Source organism: Sciurus vulgaris, assembly GCF_902686455.1.
Source record: "Sciurus vulgaris genome assembly, chromosome: 12".
NCBI classification, from domain to species: domain Eukaryota; kingdom Metazoa; phylum Chordata; class Mammalia; order Rodentia; family Sciuridae; genus Sciurus; species Sciurus vulgaris.
The window spans coordinates 93357672-93379572 of record NC_136473.1 but is presented as its reverse complement, the minus strand read 5'-3'; positions in this window follow the sequence as shown (position 1 = coordinate 93379572).

Genomic DNA, 21901 nt, shown 5'->3' with positions numbered 1-21901 from the left:
TCCAGAGGCTTTCTTTGAGATTTCCTATTAATTTTCTGACCAGTTCAAAAATCAGCTAAAGTCTCTAAATCTAATATACATTCATACATAATCACATTCTCATGTACATTTTTGGGTGGTTGATATATATTTTTCTTTCCTGTAAATCCTTACTACTGCTCTGCTAGAAAGTGATTTAAGCTGTGACACTATAAATAAAATGACCCCATACAATGTATGAAAATGTGGGTGGTGAAATGCTTATAAATATCCCATTCCTTGCATAATACTAGGAGAGATTAATTGTGTTAAATATTACTTTTAAGGAACTGCTGAATCTCCCATGCATACAACCATCTGTCTCATGAAGCATAAACTTTTTATCCACATTTGGGAGTTCAACAATAACCCAGAATTTGGGATAAATATACCTGTTTTGGAGAAGGATTCAATATCAAAACACCTCATATCTGTGGGAAAGACCATCAAATAGAAAGAAGAGAGCATGTCTTTGAAAGGGTCTGAAGAAAATGGAAGACTTTCACACTGTTGCTAGAGACGTAAATTACTAAGTCATTGCAGAAAATATTATAGATGTACATTAAAACATTAAAAATATAACTGTCATATTTTTTAGTAATCACACACACACACACACACACACACACACACACACACACACACAATGAAATAGGTAAGCCAAAGAGATATCTGCTCTTCCATGTTTATTGCCATATGATTTGGGATAACTGAAATGTGAGATCAACCATAATTGCAGGAAAATGGATGGACCTTGACTATTTTATGTTAAGTGAAATAAGCCAAATTCAGAAGGTCAAAGATTGTATGTTTTCTCTCATATGTGGAAGCTAGAGAGAAAAAAAGAAAAAAAAGGACTAAGTTTGTGGAGGGTAGGAATCTCATGACAATTGAAGGGAGGTCAGTGGAGCAGAGGAAAGGGACCAAGGGCGGGAAAAGGGGAAATACTGGGGAATGATATGGATAAATTATATTGTTATATTGTGTGCATGTATGAATATGTAACAATAAACCCCACTATTATGTACAAATATTATGTACATATTTTGCCAAAAATATGAAAAAAGAATATGGATCCTATGTCGAATATAATTTTCATATACAGAAACATTTTTTAAAGTGGCAGTAAAAATAGTAAAAAAAAAAAAAACCCATGTCCATTAACAGACCACCATATTTTTTTAAATATGGTATATGCAAGCAATGGAATAGTGTTCAATCTTAAAAACAGTGATCCTGTCATGTGTGACTATATGCATGAACCTGGAGGACATTATGATAAGTGAGATTTCAGACACTGAAACACAAATATCATTTAATCACATTCATATGTAAAATTTTTAATAGTTCATCACCTTGAAGAAGATAGTAGAAGGAGGATTAGCAGGAAATAGTGTAGTTGTGTACAGGGGAAGAAGTTGGAGAGATGTTGGTAGTATACAAAATTTCAGGTAAATAGGGAGAATAAGGTTAAGATATCTATGTATAATATGTTAACTATAGTTAATAACAATATAGTGTATTCTTGAAAAATGCTATGAGACCATATTTAAGAGTTCTCACCACAAAAAAATAGCTATGTAAGGCAATGCGGGTTAACCAGATTTAGAAATTCTACAATGTATCTATACATTAAAGCATCCTATTGTACAATATAAATACATTTAATTTTTTCCACAACGGTAGGCATGTACAATGGTTTGATTCCCAGTACTGCAAAAACTAACAATAACAAAATAAAACAGTAAAATGATAAAAACAGTTTCAGAAAAACAAAAAGAAAAAATGACCAGTCTGAAATGTAAACGAAATGGAGTCATGGAAACATGAGTCTCAGAATTTTAATTCATATTTTGCTCTGAGAATATATTCCTCTCCCTCTATCTTCAAATCAAACTTTTTATTTTGCATATATCACCACACTGGTTCTCTGGAACAACAATATAACATTTCCCTTCCAGACAAATATTTCTTGATATATTAGGAACTCTGGGTTTTACAGTCTGCATTTTTATCTTCCACCTTACATTCTTAATTAATTATGAGTATCTAGCCTTGATTCTGAACTTTTGCCTGGTCTTCTATTCCTGATCCTTACTTAACCTTTAGCTGTTCTTGCCTATGCATTCAACAAAACAAAACCTGTTAGGTCCTATTTTTATCTTTTAGGAAAAATTGTGGTAGGCAACTCCATTTAAGAAAGAATAATTTTTCTTTTAATTGAACACAGTTATTATTTTAGTAAAGAGGAAATAAATTTTTTTATCAGGTCTTTATATGTAAAGATGCTCATTGGCTTTTACCTGTTTCTTGATTTGTTCATTTATTGTTTTACTTTTCTGACAAAATGGTTCAAATACCATTTTCCTACACTGTCATATCCATTGAATTGTTGTTGTTCTTTGGCTTCTCTGGGGGACATATTCTGACCTGACAGTTACGAAAAGTGCAGCCAAATGTTAGGAATAACATTGAGAGCAGGACTGAATACATTTTCTCTGTTAAGATAAATCAGGAGAGGCTGTTTTGGGAAAATTAATGTCTTCATTGAGCCTGAAAATTTCATAAACCTTCTGTAGCAAATATCATTTTATTTATTTTAACTGTTGACTGCCAGTGTTTATTGAAGAAAAAAAAAAAAAAACAAAGCCATATTTCTTTAACAATGGTAAGCACAACCTCAAGTTTTTCTGCAGTTATATTCAAGTTGAAAATATTCCATTTAATATAAAATATAAAATTCACAAAGTAAAATGAGATAAATCAACTTATTATAACATAAATTCTGCTCTATAAAGAGTCAAATTTTGACCTCCAGAGGTCAAAATATGGACTGAAAATTTTGAGAAGTATCAACAATTTATAATAGGTAATGTATAAAATATGTAGGTTTATTTTAGCTTTATTAAGGTATATTCATCAAATAAAAAGTATATATTTAGGAGTCAGGCCACCAGCATCGTGGAGGTAGCAGGCGGGCATCCAACTCACCTGCCTTGTGGAGCTAGGTGGCGGGCAGCCAACCTGCCCAGCCACCAGGCCAAAGTCAGACGCCATCACTGAGTGACCCCACCAAACCACCATGCCGAGGTCTGTTGCCATCATGGATCAAGCCGGCAGACAAGCTAGACCGCCTGCATTGCAGAGTTAGCCAGAGGCTTCTACATAGGCTGGTGCAGGCATTATTCCTGAAGGCGTGGCCATCATCATTGGAAGGACGGCTCCCTTCCTGAGACACCTACAGGAGGCTAGAGAACCTTTGACAAGTCCTAGGAGTTGAGGAGGTATTGAGAGATTCGGGACTAACTCAGAGCCACCGGGTGAGTCTCTCCCACTGGTCGGGCTCCCCAGATGGGGCAGTAGTCCCGAAACACAGGGCACTTCGTGGAGTAGAGCGGCCCAGTGAGAGTCCCCTGCTGGAGCCAAGAACCCAGTCAACGAGGAGCATTGCAGAGGAGGCCGCACAGCAAGAGGCTTTGACAAAGAGTGAGGGTCTGAGGCCCAGGTGGTAGCTCCAGTCTCCAGGGAAAATAGCTGAGAAGGGTGGCTCAGCAAGGGAATTCCTTGCAGGGCTGGGCTCCCCAGACCAGGCAGTAGATCAGGACCCCTGGGAACATCGCAGAGGCGGGCTTCTCAACCAGGTGGTAGTTCTGGACCAAAGGGAATTTCTCAGAGGAGAGTTGCCCAGCGAAACTTCCCCACTGGGTAAGTCTTCCCCGCTGGGTGAGGCTTTCCTACCAGGGCAGTAGAACCAAAGACACAGACCCAAATCAGACGTACCCCAGTCTGCAGTCTAGTTCCCCTTTGACTGACCATTAGTCAACAAGTGGAGGCCCCTTTGCCCACTGACAGGGAATATACCCCACCTGAAGGCCACCACCCCTAAAGGGGCAGCTTCCTAGTGAAGCACCACATTATCAAGTTCCTCCAAGATCTCAAGCAACTGAAGGATGAGAGGTGAGTTATTGGAAATCTACAGAGACAATATTAGTCAATAGAGGAAATGTGCAATATCCCAGAGTTTCACTACGAGAGGGATAGATACCTGAGCAATATGAGAAAACAGGGGAAGAAAATGTTCCAAATAAACCTAGATGGTATAGCAATAAAATCCAATGACAGCACGGCAGAACAAATGTCAGAAAGGGAGTTCAGGTTGTACACAATTAAAATGATCAGGGAAGCGAATGAGGAGATGAAAGAGCAAATGCAGGCATTGAATGATGGCACCAATAGACAGTTAAAAGAGCAAATACAGGAAGCAAAAGATCATTTCAATAAATGAGTTAGAGATATTGAAACAAAAAAAAAAAAAAACAGAAATCCTTGAAATGAAGGAAACAATAAACCAAATTAAAAACTCCATAGAAAGCATATCCAATAGGATAGAACACCTGGAAGACAGAACCTCAGATATTAAGACAAAATATTTAATCTTGAAAACAAAGTTGATGAAACAGAGAAGATGGTAAGAAATCATGAACAAATCTAAAAGAATTATGAGATATCATGAAAAAGCCAAATTTAAGAATTATTGGGATTGAGGAAGACTTAGAGAAATAAACCAAAGGAATGAATAATGTATTTAACTAACTAATATCAGAAAATTTCCCAAATCTGAAGAATGAAATAGAAAATCAAGTACAAGAGGCAATTAGGACTCCAAATACACAAAATTACAACAGAACCACACCAAGGCACATTATAATGAAAATACCTAACATACAAAATAAAGACAGAATTTTAAAGGCTGCAAGAGAAAAGAATCAAATTACATTCAGGGGGAAACCAATACAATTATCAGCAGATTTTTCAATCCAGACCCTAAGAGTTAGAAGGACCTGGAACAACATTTTTCAAGCCCTGAAAGAAAATGGATGCCAACCAAAAATCTTATACCCAGTAAAACTTACCTTCAGATTTGACGACACAATAAAATCCTTCCTTGATAAACAAAAGTTAAAACAATTTACAAAAAGAAAGCTGGCATTATAGAACATTCTCAGCAAAATATTCTATGAGGAAGAGATGAAAAACAATGATGTAAATCAGCAAAGGGAGGAACTACTCTAAAGGAACAGCCAAATAAAGGAGAACCGAAGTAATGTCAAAAAAAAAAAAAAAAAAAAAAAAAATGAGCCAAATGACTGGGAATACAAATCATATCACAATAATAACCGTGAATGTTAATGGCCTGAATTCATCAGTCAAAAGACATAGACTCACAGATTGGATTAAAAGGAAAGATCCAACAATATGTTGCCTGCAAGAGACTCACCTCATAGAAAGAGATACCCACAGACTAAAGGTGAAAGGATGGGAAAACATATACCATGCACATGGACTCAGAAAAAAAGCTGGAGTATCCATCCTCATATCAGATAATGTGGACTTCAAGCCAAAATTAATCAGAAGGGATAAAGAAGGACATTTGATACTGCTTAAGGGAAGCATAAATCAGCAAGACATAACAATCATAAATATCTATGCCCCAAATAGTGGCTCATCCATATAAGTCAAACAAATCCTTCTCAGTGCCAGAAATCAAATAGACCACAACACAATAATACTAGGTGATTTTAACACACCTCTCTCACCACTGGACAGATCCTCCAAACAAAAATTGAACAAAGAAACCATACATCTCAGTAACACAATCAATAATTTAGACTTAATGGACATTTATAGAATATACCCTTCAACAAATAACAAATACAATTTCTTCTCAGCAGCACATGGATCCTTCTCCTAAAATAGACCATATTTTATGCCACAAAGTTACTGTTAGCAAATACAAGAAGACAGAGATACTACCTTGTATTCTATCAGATCATAATGGATTGAAATTAGAAATAAAAGACAGAGTAAAAAACAGAAACTACTCCAACACCTGGAGATTAAATAATACGCTATTATATGATGAATGGATAACAGAAGACATCAGGAAGGAAATTAAAAATTCTTAGAGGTAAATGAGAACAAAGATACATCATATCAAAATCTCTGGGGCACTGTGAAAGCAGTACTTAGAGGAAAATTTATTTCATGGAGTGCATTCAATAAAAAAAGAAAAAATCAACAAATAAACCACCTAACACTGCAGCTCAAAACCTTAGAAAAAGAAGAACAGAGCAACAACAAAAGTAATAGAAGACATGAAATAGTTAAAATAAGAGCTGAAATCAACGAAATTGAAACAAAAGAAACAATAAAAAAATTGACAAAATAGTTGGTTCTTCAAAAAAATAAACAAAATTGGTAAACCTTAGCCACACTAACAAAGAGAAGGAGAGAGAAAATACAAATTTCTAAAATTCGGAATGAACAAGGAAATATAACAACAGACACGAATGAAATACAAAACTTAATTAGAAGCTATTTTGAAAATCTATACTCCAGCAAAATAGAAAATCTCGAAGACATCAACAGGTTAAGGGGGTTAAGCAAGGGGTATCCCAATACCAGACCTTCAACTCATTCTATGAAGCCAATATCACCCTGATACCTAACCCAGGCAGAGACACATCAAGGAATGAAAATTTCAGATCAAAATATTTAATGAACACCAATGCAAAAATTCTCAACAAATCGCATCCAAAAATATATTAAAAAGATAGTGCACCACGATCAAGTGGGTTTTATCCCAGGGTTGCAAGGTTGGTTCAACATCCAGAAACCAATAAATGTCATTCACCATATCAACAGACTTAAAGTCAAGAATCATAAGATTATTGTGGTAGATGCAGAAAAAGCATTTGATAAAATACAGCATCCCTTCATGCTCAAAACACTAGAAGAAATAGAGATAGTGGGAACATTCTTTAACATCTATGCTAAGCCCATGGCCAATATCATTATAAGTGGTGAAAAACTGAAAGCATTCCCCCTAAAAACTGGAACAAGGCAGGGCTGCCCTCTTTCACCACTTCTATTCTACATTGTACTCGAAACTCTAGCCAGAGCAATTAGACAGACCAACAAAATTAAGGGGATTTGAATAGGAAAAGAAGAACTCAAACTATCTCTATTTGCTGATGACATGATTATATATTTAGAGGAACCCAGAAATTCCACCAGGGAACTTTTAGAACACATAAGTGAATTCAGTAAAGTAGCAGGGTATAAGATCAATGCTCGTAAATCTAAAGCATTTTTATACATAGGTGATGAATCTTCAGAAAGAGAAGTTAGGAAAACTACCCCATTCACAATAGCTTCAAAAAAAATAAAATACTTGGGAATTGATCTAACAAAAGAGGTGAAAGACCTCTACAATGTGAACTACAGAACACTAAAGAATAATTAAAGAAAACCTTAGAAGATGGAAAGCTCTCCCATGTTCTTGGATAGGCAGAACTAATATTGTCAAAATGGCCATACTACCAAAAGTGCTATACGGATTCCATGCAACTCCAATTAAAACCCCAATGACGTACCTCACAGAAATAGAGCAAGCAATCATGAAATTCATCTGGAAGAATAAGAAACCCAGAATAGCTAAAGCAATTCTTAGCAGGAAGAGTGAAGCAGCGGGTATCCCAATACCAGGCCTTCAACTATAGTACAAAGCAATAGTAACAAAAATGACATGGTATTTGTACCAAAATAGGTGGATCAATGGTACAGAATAGAGGACATGGACATAAACCCAAATAAATACAATTTTCTCATACTACACAATGGTGTCAAAAATATGCAATGGAGAAAAGATAGCCTCTTCAACAAATGGTGCTGGGAAAACTGGAAATCCATATGCAACACAATGAAACTAAACCCCTATCTCTCACCCTGCACAAAACTCAACTCAAAATGGACCATGGACCTCATAATCAGACCAGAGACCCTGCGACTTATAGATGAAAAAGTAGGTCCAAATCTTCAACATGTTGGCTTAGGATCAATCTTCTTTAACAGGAATCCCACATCATAAGAAATAAAAGCAAGAATCAATAACTGGGATAGATTCAAACTAAATAGCTTTCTGTCAGCAAAGGAACTCTAAGCTATGTGAAAAGAGAACCTACAGAGTAGGAGAAAATCTTTGCCATTCATACTTCAGATAGAGCACTAATTTCCAGAATATATAAGGAACTCAAAAAACTCTACACCAAGAATACAAATAATCCAATCAACAAATGGGCTAAGGAAATGAACAGACACTTCACAGAAGATCTACAAGCAATCAACAGATATATGAAAAAATGTTCTACATCTTTAGTAATAAGAGAAATGCAAATCAAAACTACCCTAAGATTCCATCTCACCCCAATTAGAATGGCAATTATCAAGAGCACAAGCAACAATAGGTGTTGGTGAGTATGTGGGGAAAAAGGTACGCTCATACATTCCTGGTGGGGCTGCAAATTAGTGCAACTACTCTTGAAAACAATGTGGAGATTCCTTAGAAAGCTTGGAATGGAACCACCATTTGACCCAGCTATCCCACTCCTGGGCCTATACCCAAAGGACTTAAAATCAGCATACTACAGAGATACAGCCATATCAATGTTCACAGCTTCTCAATTCACAATAGCCAGATTGTGGAACCAACCTACATGCCCTTCAATGGATGAATGGATAATGAAACTGTGGTATATATATACGAAGGAATATTAGTCAGCCACGAAGAATGATAAAATTATGGCATTTGCAGGCAAATGGATGAAACTGGAGAATATCATGCTACGTGAGATAAGCCAATCTCAAAAAACTAAAGGATGAATGATTTCGCTGATAAGTGGATGATAACACATAATGCAGAGTGGGAGGGGGCCAAGAATGGAGGAAGGAGGGATTGTATAGAGGGACAAGAGGGGTGGGAGGGGTGGGAGGGGGAAGAAAATAACAAAATGAATCAAAAACTATTACCCTAGGTAAATGTATGATTACAAAAACGATATGCCTCCACTTCATGTACAGAGAAACAAGACATATCCCACTTGTTTACAATAAAAATGAATTAAAAAATATTTTTAACTGCTACAAGTTGAAACAGTGTATATTGAGAATGAATCATGTAATGTTCTTAATAAAAATGAACTACTTTCCAGAAAAAATGTATATATTTGAGGTGTATGGTTTGATGTTTTTATATCCACATTATTGGGAAATGATTGCACATCAAATTCATTAAAAAATCAATCACCTCACATAGTTGTGATTTATATGTGTTTTTATTTGTTCTTTTCTTTTTTATATGTAGTAGAGTCAATTTTGACATATTTATATGGAGTACATCTTATTCTAATTAGGATCCCATTCTTGTGGATGTATATGATGTGGAAATTCACTGTGATGTATTCATATATGTACATAGAAAAATTATGTCAGATTCATTCCATTGTCTTTCCTATTCCCATCCCCCCTTCCCTCATTCCCCTTTGTCTAATCCAATGAACATTAGTTCTTCCCCTCTCCATCCCCTTGTTGTGTGTTAGTATCCATATGTCAGCAAAAATATTTGAGTTTTGGTGTTTTGAGTTGGGCTTATTTCACTTACCATGATAGTCTCCAGAGTCATCCATTTACCATTAAATGTTATAAAGTCAGTCTTCTTTATGGCTTATACTCCATTGTATATGTGTACCATGTTTTCCTTGTCCACTCATCTGTTGAAGGGCACTTAGGTCAGTTTAACTATTGTGAATTGAACTGCAATAAACATTGATGCCTTACTGTAGTATGTGAATTTTAACTTCTTTGGGTATATATCAAGAATGGTATTTCTCAGGTCAAGTGGTGGTTCCATTCTTAGTTTTCTGAGGAATCTCCATATTACTTTCCAGAGTGGTTGCATCAATGAGCAGTCCCACCAGCAATATGAGTGCACCCTTTTTCCTACAGCTTGCCAACATTTATTAGTACTTGTATTCTTGATTGCTGCCATTCTGACTGGAGTGAGGTGAAATCTAATGATTACTTTAAGTATAAATGAACGAAAAATGTCTACTACAAAAGAATATGGCTACTTAGTTCTAGAAAGTTGACACTATTTATATAAGCAGGCAGAATAGTAACAAAAATGTCAATTTTTTAAAAGAACTTGAAATCCACAATATTACTGTATTTTTATATTTTTCTAGAACATAGCAATTAATACTTTTCTAAGATATGTGTTAATTATGAAATGTTATCAGCTAAGTATATTAATAAATGTTTTTGTTGTTCAAACAATCCCAGTAAAATAGTCTGTGACAACAGATGGGACCTTGGTCTGATATCTGCCTTCCTCTTACAACCTGCAAGTGGCCTCATATATTCCTCACTTTATTTCGGTGTTTCTTCCTCATAAATATCACAACTTTTTTTTCTGGAAAATGATCTATGTTGCCTAGGCTGTTCTCTAACTTGTGTGTTCAACTGATCCTCACACCTTTGGCTCTCAAATAGAGGAACTACAGGTGCGTGCTGACATTCCCTCTTATTAATTATTACATTTCTATAGAAACAGTTACGTACTGTGTCTATTCCAGATACCTCTATACCCTTTTCCCCTTACTCTACCACTCATTAGATCAGAAAGTCTTCCCAAATTTCTTGATTATTTATCTGTACATATTACAAATCTATGGCCAGCCTTCTCTTTAAGTACACTTTGGTACTTAAATTTACTGTCTAATATCCATATTCTTCATTGAAAAGTTAACAGCAACAGGAATTGCATGTGTTCCTTACAAGACACATACTCAATACGTACTGTTTTTTGAAAAAGTGAATGTTTAAGTATCTGCTTCCCGACACACAAACAATAAAACAGTGCCACAAGGAAAAGTTGCTTCAAATACTTACTGTCTGATTCAGCAAAAATGAGGAGAGACAGAAACATTAGAAATAATAATCTGAGAAATTTTGTGATTACCTAGAATAGGAATAACCAAACATAGTCATAGGGAACATCACCATATAAACATAGAGAACAAACATTGTTAAAAAGGAAAAGGAAAAAAAGGGAGGAACTTAAATAGGTACTTTAATAGAGAATACTTAAACGAAAGTATAAAACATTTTTCATAAAGAAAATATCATCATAGGTTATTTATTATTCTCCAAAAAATCCATAAAGAGGAGATGTTACATTGGTTTCACAGGAGGTTTTAGAGCATTGGAAAATGGGTTTGCTGGGAGGGTGAGGAACAGTGTTTTCTGTCCTTGAGTTTATCCCTTCTGATGTTAGGGAAGGAAAACTAAATTATAAAGGAAGGCTCAATGACAAGTTCTGATAGAAATAATTGGTTCCTGTCCAGCTCATTTGTGTGCATAAGTGTGTGTGTGCAACTATAAGATAATATATAATTAAATTAAATTGGGTACATCTTAATAAATAATACCCTAATAATATTATGCTTTTTCTGTTTATATAGAATAGGTAACAAGTTTTATAACATTTTCCCCTCAAAATTTCATCTCAGCCATTCTCTCCAATCTGGGTTCCATGATTATAGTACATAGCTTTCTAAGGTAAGCAGTACTGTTAGATAGGTGTGGGTTTCATTTCTAGCTCCACACCTGAGGCACATTGAAATTTATGCACTTTATATGTATTTTTTCTTTAAATAAGTGTAAAATAGATACTCCTTTAAATTTTACATGAACTAAATAACAAATTGCCTATGACAGACCAAGTACATAATTGCCCCTGAAGAAATTTTTTTCTTTCACTCCTTCATCCAAATAACCTTTTCTCCTCTTTTGGTTTCTTTCATCAAAGACAGAAAGTGCGTATTAGTATTGTTATGCTGTTTTTTCTTAATCTTAGGTATGTTTATTGATTTATTTTTTCTGTTACTCATACATTATACAATATCATTACACATTCCTGAGGTTTTTTTTGTTGTTCTGTTTTTGTTTTTATTTATAAAAAGGAAAGAGTGTTAGACAGCCTTAACTATTTACATGGTGATTTTTTTTATTTTGTTAATATTTATTTTTAATCAAGAATGAGAGTTGATTTTTTTTAATGCATTGTACACAAATGGAGCATAACTATCATTTCTCTGATTGTACACGAAGTGGTGTCATACCATTTACATATTCAATGATGTTTGTCTCATTCTATTATCTTTCCTTCCCCTGCCCCTTTCCCACCCCTCATTTCCATCTTCACAACATCCTTCTTCCATTCTTCCCTTACCTCCCCCTGCCCCGGTTAAGTATCATCAATAACTTATTGGAGAAGTCATTCAGCCTTTGGTTTTTTTGGGATTGGCTTATTTCACTTAGCATAATATTCTCCAACTCCACCCACTAACCTGCAAATGTCATAATTTTATTATTCTTTATGGTTGAATAATATTCCATCGTGTATATATACCACAGGTTCTTTATCCATTCATCTATTGAAGGGCATCTAGGTTGGTTCCACAATCTATTGTGAATTGAGCTGCTATAAACACTGATGTGGCTGTATCTCTGTAGTATACTGATTTTAAGTCCTTTGGGTATAGGCCAAGGAGTGGGATAGCTGGGTCAAATGGTAATTCCATTCTAAGATTTTTAAGGTTTCTCCATACTGCTTTCCAGAATGGTTGTACCAATTTGCAACCCCACCAGCAATGTATAAGTGTGCCTTTTCCCCCACATCCTCACCAACACCTATTGTTGCTTGTATTCTTGATAACAGACATTGTAATTGGAATGAAATGAAATCTTAGGTGTCTACTTTTTTAAGAATGAGTCCTCGTTAAAACAAACATGGCCCAGTTGGCGTGCTTTCTTTATGATTCCTCTGTGGAACCTAAATCCCCAGTTTTCTTTCTCTTTCGGGTTACTGCATTTCAGTTTTTTGTTAGTATGTCTGATATATGGGTGAGGCAACAAACTAATATAATTCTCAGCAAATGGTTAATACTATTTTAGGTCTTATTCTTATTATTATTACCATGATATTATTATTCAACATTTTGTTAAACAACCATTCTGTTTTTAGCAAAAATAAATATATAAATAAATAGAATAAATCTAAGTACCAATTTGTCTCTTACATTTATTACAATATTGAGAAGTATTTTTGCTTTCCAAAGGCAGTCACCTACTTTAAGTATGACTGACAAATTAAAAATGCGAGATATATGATGCTTTCAGAAAACAGTTTCTCTCTCTGTACAAAGATATACAAATAAGCAGATTCATGGCAATTCAGATGCTAGCTTTAATTGAACAGGTAAATAACAAATAGTGATTGAACTAAATTTGAACCAGTTTCATTTGAATCACCTGCATATGTATCTAAGAAATTTTCTCTAAAGATTTTAAAATAGCAGATAGTCTGGTGTTTTAACAACTATGTAAAGCTTGCTGATATGCTAATTTTACCAGTTATTTAAATTTCATAAAATGTTCAATGTGTTCTTTAAAAGAACGAAAAATAATTACTAAAGCAGATGAATGCTTCCAGAGATTACAATCATTATTTAATGAATTTCTAATTATTATTTTTACTTCCAGAACATGAAAAACTTGAAAGGTAAAATTTTTCCCATCCAACAATCCTTTATCTTATTGTATAAAAGCCTCTCACTGTGCTTTCCATTTTAATGAAATTAGCAACAAAACACCTATGGCTATACTAAGTGATTTGCAGTCATATTATTTGAGAAACTAAAAGACAAAAGTGAGTTTAAATACTATTACAAAGGCACAGAAATGTTTGCAATGTAGTTTAATGTGCAAAATCTTTCTCCTGATATATATATATAGATGTGTGTGTGAATATGAATTTTTGAAAGGTATGATTTCTTCCAATATGTAATAATCCTTGCTCATCTATGAGTTAATAGTCATAAAATATGTAAAATCAGCTGCAATAGACAAAAGAACTCAGACTATTGCCCCACATGTCTCCCAAATAAATGTGATATTAAAAGTAGGAATTGAAATGAGAAATTACCTAATACTACAAAGTCCACTGTTTATCTTCAATATATACCCTTAATAAAATATAAAAGTGTTTATAAGTTTTCTACAAAATGGAGAGGCAAAGCACTGTGTACAATACACAACTTTGAGGAGAAGTAGGATACAATCCCATTATGCCAAGAAGTCTTATTATGTTCTGGGTGTAAAAGAACATTATGATCAAGACATCTTTTGTTACAAATCTTCTTAGCATAATGGAGTTGTATCCCACTTCTATTCAAAATTGATCATCTACTGTTTGTGGGTTTTTTGGGGGTGAGAGTGCATATCATGTGGAACATTATATTGTTTTGTTTGATAACATCCTGGATCATAGTCTCTCTGTGCTTGAATCAAAAGGCATCATTAGAGGAGCGAACTGAGTGAACCACCTGTACCGTAAGAATAGGAAGACTGCTATTCCCTACCGAATGCTTTATTTCTGTATTGAGAACATTTATCAGTTCAGTGCTAAATGGTCACCAATAGTTTCAATATATTTTCTATAGTACTAAATTTTTTTATAATATATATGAAATATCTATAGTCTTATTTAACAATCAGTCAGTTCAGTTATATTTACAGATTGTATTTCAATACTGTTTTGCTAATTTAGTAAAATATACTACTCTGTTGATACTCTTTTCTTATCAGGAGCAGGGTTTTTCAATATCTTCATGAAAATACATTATTTCACTGAAAACTTTAACAATAAGTGATGCTGCTGTCTTAGAAATCAAAGCATGGCTGTATCTCAAGACTAAATCAATTTCATGTGCATGATGCCATTGTCACGGCAAAATGTGCATAATCGGGTCCAATAAAATGAAATTTAAAAACACTTAAACTTACTACATGCTGTTTAAAATTCTGTGTAGGATATTCTACTAGCTTCTTTTCTGTTCTAATAGAGTCACAAGGCAAACAGAACTAAACTCAATTCTGAATGAGGGTAAAAAAATAAGCCCTGAATCAACACTGTAAAAATACACTCTATAGATTGAATATTTGGGGTGAAAGTCAAAACTTTCATCCTATACAAAATATGGGCCAATGTAAATCTCATAAAACTTCGCAATGATCATTTTAATATCTTCAATGAACTTTACTCCTCCGTGCTTTATAGTCCCTTGCTGGAGAAAGACAGTGACAGACAAAACCATGACGTCATTTTCCACTTTCCTTTTGTGTCTTTATGCAGCTAGATGAATAAACTCCAATGCTCTTAAAGAAGTAAACAAGATTGCAATTTTGTACTTGGTCCCTAGTTTATAGGGTGAGGACACTTCTACTTATTTTAGAATATTAAAATAATAATAATATTAAAATAGATGTCAATAATCCATTTGCTACAAGCATCAGCATAGCATTCTGAATCTCCTTGAAGGGACAAAACAAAAAAAAAACAAAATCATTCAATTACATTTACAGTATTTTTCTTTAATATAAAATATGGTATTATGAATTAAAGATTTAAAATTTGTCTTTTTAAAGAGAATAGCAAACTCTTTGTGTCATAAAGTACACTTCTCAAATATGTTTCGAAAGTGTAATCTACAGAATCTGTTTCACTAATGTTACCACGGTTCAGTTTTTAATAACCTTTCTGAGGTCAAAGATCCCAGAGAAGAGAACAATATACACAGAAAGCATATTGTGTATATGGAGAATATATTATGTATATGTGGAGAAGTACCTATGCCAGACTCCTGTCTACCCAAGTGACTAAATAGACTTAACAGTGTTGGTTATGGGACAAGAATAGAGAGAGTGATGATCCTTACAACTACTGTTCAGTACTTAGTGAAATTACCAAATATTACACTGTCTTTGAAATTAGTGTCTAAGTATACACAAGGAAGTAGGTGTATACAAAAGGTGTTAATGGCTTTGTAAACAATAGCTCACATTGTCAGGAGTGGTGAATGAATTATGGGACCTTGAGTTGCCCAGAGACAGAGGCAATACCTCTCTTGGGAATATCTCGGTACAAAGGCACTGATGGAAGATTGCCCAGTTGCTATTGTGACACCCTGTTCAAAAGAGAGTTCTGTGCCAAACATGGAGCTGTTCATTTCTAGGCCTCAAATTCAAATGCCAGTGGCCATAATTATATTTAGGCTGCACAGAAGTTTGCCCTTCACTTTGAGTGCTGCAAAGAAACTTTCTCACAATGAATCTTTTTAATGATATAACCTATATAATAATGGTGTGGAACTGACTTGTGGGGTCATTGCCCTCCCCCCTGGTGTAGTGCTCACCTAGTCCCAGCTTTTTCTATTTGTGTGTGTCTGTTTGTTTTTTCTAACTCCCCATCATCCCTTGTCCTGTTTCCTGAATTGACTGTCGTGTAGGCCGTGACAGACCTAACATCCATAGGTGTTTTTGTTCACAAAGCACTCTACAGGCATGACATCACTTAAGACAGTATGAAAACAGACTCAGATTATGTCTCTTGCCTAAAGACTGACTGTTAAGCACAATAACAGCCGTCTGATCTGTGTCTCCATATTTTGGTTTAATAAGTAAAACAAATCAAAACAATACAATATTGTAACAATATGAAACATCACCTGGTTCTTAGTCAATGTTAATAAATGCTTATTGAAAGAAATAGATGTGTTTTTCTGTTTGTTAAACATTTAACAATTATCACTACCAGGTTTAGATGTCACAAGAGTAACTATACATTGACACACACACACATACATACACAATCTTTGTTTTTACTATTCTAAAACAAATTAACTTAATTTTATGACACGTAGAGGTTAAATATAAAGTTAACTATATGGTGTTGCTGCCTTAATATATACAGTAGGATTATATTTGGAAATAAAGTAAATCTAAATTTCATGCAAATTATTATACTGAATTATTTTTGGCAAATTATTATTCTTATAAAAATAAAATATTTTGGCATTATATAAAATGTTTAACAGAAGGTATGTGAATTATATACTATATAAATTAATTTCCTATTTTCATGGTCATTTATCTTAATATTTTATATGGTGGATATTATATAGTGAAGAATACTTATAGGTTCAAGCTACATGTGTATGTGTCTTGTATAAATTCCACAGTCTTTTTTAAGTGCAAATTCTATCCAAAGGATCATCCCCTTAAAAATATGTCAGTCATGCAGAGATCACAATTCTTGACTACTTTTGGTATTTATATTAGAAATAGGTTGTAAAGTTTACTACATGACGTTAAATATAAAAGTCTCTTTAGTTCTTGATGTTTATACTAGGTTCTCAATCAATTAATGAGTTTTTAGATATGTGTTAATTTATTTTTTTACCATTACTGAATTTATGTTGCTATTGCATCCACATTTTAAAATACTCTGATCTAGACTCTTTCACTGCTTACTTAGAGAATTTCACATTTTTAAGAAATATTTTATGGTTCAAAAGATAGAATAGTGTCAGGTTTTGAGAGATATGATGATGACAAATTATATATTATGTTTAACAACAGTTGTTCAGAACAAATTCTCCCTGTTTTGAAATATCTCATAGATTTGCTCTGGGTGATTGTTGATCTTTGAGTTATGGATGCCTATCTCATTTGATAGCTTTTATTTTACAGAGACCTGAATTGTGTGGTTTTTTCCTATTTTTTGATTAAGTTCTGATCAATGTATGATAATATTCTTTTCTGAAGGTTTAGCGAGTTCTGGTCATGATTTCGGAAGACAATTGTGATATTTTTGTTTGTTTGTTTTTGTACTCCCCCAAGGTAAAGATAAAACTTTAATTCTTAGGAGTTACTTTGGTGGTAGTTTTTCAACTCTTAGAAGAAAATTTTCTTGAATTATTTCTTTCTTTTACCTTAGAAAGTATAACTTACTTGATATCTATTTATGCTGCTGGTACCAAGTACAAACTTTCATGTTATTAGATTTGAGGAAAACTACTTGTTCACTGAGAATAAAGAGTAATAAATAAATGTGCTTATGCGTTTGATGGTGCAGTTCATACTTTTTTAAAAAAATATTTTTATTTATGAAATTATATTTCTATTTATTAGACATTAGAATTGAATTGTTTATATAAGCACTAAGTTAAAATATTTTTTCAATTAGAAGACAAATATTGCTATATTTTGAAATAAAGTAGTGTAAGTTTTCTAGTAGTGCTGAAAAATGATCACAAACTTAAGTAATTAACTAAATACTCCACAAACTAATCATCTGTCCAGTGCAGTGAGACTGGATTATCAGCTGAAGATATCATACAGCTAAAAGTAATGAAGGTGTTGATTAGATTGCATTTTTTTCTGGAGCGTCTGAGGAAAAAAAAATATCTGGGCTGAAGATATTCTTCTTTGAAGAATTCTTTTGTAGAAATAGTCTTTTCTTGGCTGTCTTTCAGCAGAGGACTACTCTCAGTCCCTAAATTTCTCCTGCACTCTTTGCCAAGTAGCTTCCTCCGCCTTCAAGTCAACCATGAGGTGTCAACACCTCCTCAGTGATTCGAATCTCTGACCGACTTTTTTTTTTTGGACAATTAGAGAATTCAAAGTCAAATGTGCCATCTACCACAATTTAATGATGGAAATAAAATTCAAAAAAATCATAGTCCCAGAGATTATGCAGGGAGAACACTTCAGGGAGTGGCAGAGTGTACCAGGCACTGTATTAGAATTCTGTCTAGTACCGTAATCAATGTGTGGAAAGATAATGAAAAAAGTTATTTGTACTTTTCTCACCAGAATTAAACATTTCTAGAATATTTGGTGATAATCAAGTACACGTTCTAAAAATATTTTTACATAATATCACCTGATATATAAATCTTTTATAATTTACAAAAGCATTTACATATTATAAAACATATTCATCGTCCTTTAAAATTGACTAAAATATTGATTGTTGACCAAAAGTTTATCATACTTTTATTATTTATTCATGTTTATCTAACCCACTAAATGTCTAGCTCTAGATCTAGATCGAGATATTTGATAAATTACTTGGTAATAAGAATTCCCTGTTTCATTTGATATTTAACACTTCACATGATAACCTATCTTGCTTGTCTACTTGACTGAACTGGGAGAGATGCTTAGAAAATTGGTAAAACCCTCTTCTGAGTATGTCTGTGGGGGGTGTTTCCATAGAAGATTGGCACATGGATTAGCAAACTGAGCCCAGGGGAGTACTGGGGTCTCATATGGAAGAAAAAGCAGAAGGGAGAAGTTCAAACATGCACAAGTTTGACTCTTTTTGAGCTGGTACATTTTTTCTTCCCCACTCTGGACTTTAGATTCCAGATTCTTCAGCTTTTTAATGCAGATTGTACCAGCGACTGTCCAGGGAGCATCCAGACTTTCAGCCTTCAGTTGGGCTTGCATCATTGGTCCCTCTTGTTCTGAGCCTTCCAGGTTTTTAAACTGAGCAGCTTCTGTTTTCCCAGCTCTCCAGCCTGCAGATAGGCATTGTTATACTATCCACTGATCATGTAGGCCAATCTAATAAATTACATATAAATTCAAATAATTATTTATTTTTAATTACATATATTTTCTATTGGTTCTGTTCTACCTGTGAACTATAATACACACATCAAGTAATTTCATAACTCTGTAGGTGGACATAATCCAATATTTGATCAACTTTTAAAAATTGAATTATTTGAGATCTGGCAGTGCTTAACACAAAGGATGAATATCTCAAGGCTGTTTTAACAAACGTCTAATTAAATAATATGGTTTGATTTTTATATGACACATTTAAATTTTTAGAAATATAAAACTATTTTAAGATAGTAGTTAATGGTGGAAAATATTTAAGCAAAATATTTTGAAATGTGTAGATACACACATTTCATAGTTGACCATAGCTAGCTATTTAAAAGAAAAAGGAAGGTAATGACACTTTGAATTATATGTCTATGTTATTCAAACCTTGGCCTCGGAAAATATAAGGTTCAAAGAAAATGTAATAATATGTACAAAATTATTTTATAGATTAAAAACACTCTTAACAAACAAAAATGACAACTCTGATATCGTTTGTGTTCTTATTTCTAATTTACAAATTTCAGTGAACTTTATTCTAAGCCATTCATATACACTGTCATGCAAAGTAGTATTTATTAAAAGATTTAAAGAGATTTTTTCCTTGACCAAAAAAATAGAAAACTTGATCAGACATGGAACCTTGAATCCAGAAAAATTTGATTCCATGTCTCTAACAGCACTTTTCTGTATATTATTTCACCATAGTTTAATATATATAACATATTACCACATTCATAAAATGTAGAATTTTCAATTCCTTATGGAACAGTTTACTTGGTAATATTTGTTTTTTGCAGCCCTATTCATGGAATTATAAATTTCCTTACAGATATTAGAAATTGATATATTGGTATTTCTGCCAAAACTGAGCACATATTTTTTTTCAGTCAAAATCAATATTTAGTATATATTCCTTTGTTGTCTTTCAGGAATCTGTATCTCTATGTAAGTACATAGTTTTTGATACTTTAATACATACAGTGAATCATAACTCTTAGTTAATTGTAGGAGATAGTATAATATTAATTTCACATTCAATTCTTTGCTGCAGTTTTAAAATTTTGCAGTTCATGTACTTTAGTAGAATCTCATAGATGTTATCTCTGGATGACAATGATTCTAACTAGTTACAGTGAGAAGTAAGAAAAGGTAGTGATAAGAGTTTTCCAAGAGAGAGCATAAGAGATTAACTAGAGGTCCTGCTGTGATCTGTGGCCTGAGAAGACACCCTAGCTACATAAATATTGCACATTTACAAGTGTAATTATAAATCACAAAGTGATCACTTAAAAAATTATGTAATTATTGAAGTAAGATGAAGTAACTCCAAAAAAAGAAAAGAATCACTTTCTGCAATAATATGCATATAAATTTGGGCTATATCCAAATTGGTTACAAAGGAATTTTTATATTAATTCAAGCATTGTTAGCATTTGACATGTTCTCTCTTTACTCTTGTTATCTACTTAAGGTTTGCTGAAAATTCTTCATTCTGATGCATACTATGTTTAGTATATAAATATTTAGTATTTTAATTCTTTGGGTATATTTATATTATTTCATATGTAAGTGAAATTATAATTGAGAGTTACTAAATGACAAAATATCTTATTCATAGACTTCAACAAAATGTTTCTTAAAATAGATGAATTTAAATTTCTTTTTTAAATCCAAAGAAATATTTTCATAGTTTTTTTTCATGATACTATCTGAAAAAATTCAAGTACAAACACCTTTTACTACAGGAATAGAAAACCTTATGATTTTTGAAGTACTCAGATATCTATGCAAAAGTGATCGTTGATTGTTATTTTTTTATTCTAATCTTTTTCTTCCAACATAGGAACTAAGTCTATGTTTTGTGCCTAAGTACTAGATATTTAGTCACTAGGTAAATTTTGTAAATTCTAACTAATTCTTAGAAAATAAATTTATGATATCTGTTATTAGTTACATAAATAATACTTTTCTTTAAATGAGAATTTTATACAATTGAGGTGACCTATATTAAAATACATTTATGATATTTTACTGTAATGATGTTTACTGTAGAAAATGCAAATTGTAGTATTAAAAATTGTTTTCAGACTCAATGAATTGATAGCTTGCCATTGTCACAATTATAAAACATAATAACAAAATTATTGCAGAAAATTCCATCTTGGACTTTCAAGTATAATTATTTCTGTGGCTAAATACATTTAACTACCTGCCCTGAACTGAAATAGGAACTCATTAATGAGAAGTTTGCAGTGATTAATTAGAAACCTGTTGAAAAACGTCTTTTGAAGATTACTAAATTAGGCTTTTCTTTTTTCCCCAGACAGAGAATTATACTAATTGGCTTTTTCCCCCATTAGATGGCATTTCGTGGTTTGGGAAGTTACTTTTCTTGCTTTAATATCTTTTAAGTTCATAGATGAAAAGAAAAAGTACAATTTGATTTTATATGTATTTTTTT